Below are 2,500 nucleotides of genomic sequence, written 5' to 3'. Positions count from 1 at the left end.
CTTTTAGTACTTGTCGATCCACGTCCCCTGACATTTCCTCGACTCTCCTGGCCACTGTATTGGGGCCAAGCTGGACACTGCGGAGCGCGGTTTTGATGTCGTCTTTGTTTTTGAAGCCGTTGAAAACTGTCTCTGCAGTGATGGCCATCGCCTCCTTGAATAAATCGCCATCTGTAAAAGGCTTCTTGTGTTTAGACAAAAGGTGACTTACACGAAATGAAGCTTCAGTCGCAGCCTTATTTTGAGCAGCAGGTTTTGTGAAAAGCGACTGCTGGGCCTTCAATCCCGCTTTCAGCTCAGCAACTAATCCTAGCACGGATTGCGCTCTTGGCGGGGAAGCTGTCTTTGAATTTGTCGTGGTTGGTGTTGTGGTGACGCTCCTGATTTCTTCTTTTAGACAGTGCTAGAGTTTGGTGGCACAGCATACACACACACTTGTCTTTCACCATGGTGAAAAGAAATTCCTCTTCCCATTCTGGATGGAAATTATACGTTTTCGACTTCTTTCTTGGAGCCTCTGCTATGCCAGCTAACGACATTGCAGTCTATCGGCTATCACCTGCTAGTGCCGTATATTGTCATTTTGTGACAGTAAATGTGCTGTGTGATCTTATTGGTCAATTTAATGCAGCCTGTTACGCTGAAAATATACAATGACTGGATCGAGAGAGATAGAGATAGAGTGAAAGAGAGGAGCTTGCAAAACTGAACATAAATCAGCCATAATGTATTTGTGTGATTATTCTTCTATTATTTTTGGGATCTACAGGGAATGTTTCAAAGATCTACCAGTCGATGGCGATCGACGGGTTGGCGACCACTGCCCTAGTGTATAAGCTTCAGGCTCTGGGTCTATTCCCTCTTCTAGTTCCCCCTGCAGTACCTGCAGCTTGTTCTTGGGAGTCTCTGTCGACACAATAACTCACCAAAGTAAATATACAGCTATACCACTTTGTTATTTAGCTGATATTATATAAGATAACATACTAGTGATCTCATGTAATGGACCTTAGGATCCTTACCAGGGACACATAAACCTTGAATAATTTCAATACAGTTCGGAGATGAATCAACAACTAAAGAAGACTATCAAAAAAATCAATGACATATGTTTTGTGTTGTTGCTGCATACTAATTACAATACAACAGCAATGTAACATGAGTAATTAACAAGTTAAACATATAACAGTAAAGATCAGCATGTATTGCAGGGTGAGGAAAAATTCAAAAAGTAGACAAAATCTCCAAGTTCCAGTAAGGTGGGTGAAACGTAAAACACAATTAATAAAGAGACAAGGCCAGTGAACATTCTGCTATTTTATTCTTCTAGTCCATTGCAATTTAGGAGGAAATATAGTATTTTCACTATAATCAGTGAATAAATGTTTATGTACTATTATAGGTCAATATAGAATACATTGATACCCAGAGGGAAATTCAGCCCAGCTCTATAGTCATTAAAAGCTCTGCCTTTACCAGCTGCAACATTACACATTGATCCATAATAATTATAATATAATCATATAATTATTCTGAAATTGGATATTTTGCATCATGAATAGTTTTGGTACTTAAAGTATGTTCAGCACTAATACTTAACTGAGTATTTATATACAGTGTAATATTACTACTTTTCCTTTAGTAAAACGTCCTACTGATTTACATATAGTGAAAACTGGGTGTTACATAGTTAAGTCTTACTTTAATAATATTCTTATTTTAATGTTAACTTTTTTATTTTAATGTTAACTTTTTTATTTTTATGTTAACATTCGTATTTTAATGTTGACATTTTTTAATTTTATAGTTAAGTGCAGAGATAAATGTAAATGTGGTCTTATTTTAAACAGTGTAGGCTGTATGGCTGAGAGTCAGAGCAGAGAAGAGCAGAATACTGTGGTGTCCTTTCTGCCTTCACCTCAGCTTTAATTAATGGCCCATCAAGGGGAGGGGCTCCTCCCCCCGCACCTGCTCTGCTGCTCCTCACCACAGTCTATGCTCCTCACACAGTCACAGAGCAGGCTGATCTCCCCCTCCCCCACCTTTCAGCCGCGGCATGCTGAGGCATGCAGGAGCATAGACATATATACGTAGACGCCGCATTGACTGTGGAGGGGCGTAACTAAAGCGCCACCATCTTGGTACGGGGTTAGCAGAGACAGTAGTACATGTATGTCTACGGAGGTAAGAGGTACTCCACAGTCTAAAAATAGAATTATTCACTGAAATGTCGACCGATCTCCAAACGGTAGTGCAGCATTATATGCAGTCATTCGTATGCTGTATGCTTACCATTACCATTAATTTATAAGTTATAATTTATAAGTATAATATACTAATACACACATTCACGCAGCACCACAGCAAGTTCGCTAAGACAGCTTATCTATTTAACTGTATGAGGACAATGTTATCTAGGATCAGCGATCGAGGATACATACAGTCCATATTATCGCTCAATTTAAAAGAAATATGACCAATTTGCAGCCATTTAGTTAAT

This window comes from Scomber japonicus, chromosome 14, assembly GCF_027409825.1.
Source record: "Scomber japonicus isolate fScoJap1 chromosome 14, fScoJap1.pri, whole genome shotgun sequence".
Classification (NCBI taxonomy): domain Eukaryota; kingdom Metazoa; phylum Chordata; class Actinopteri; order Scombriformes; family Scombridae; genus Scomber; species Scomber japonicus.
This window is presented reverse-complemented; position numbering follows the sequence as displayed.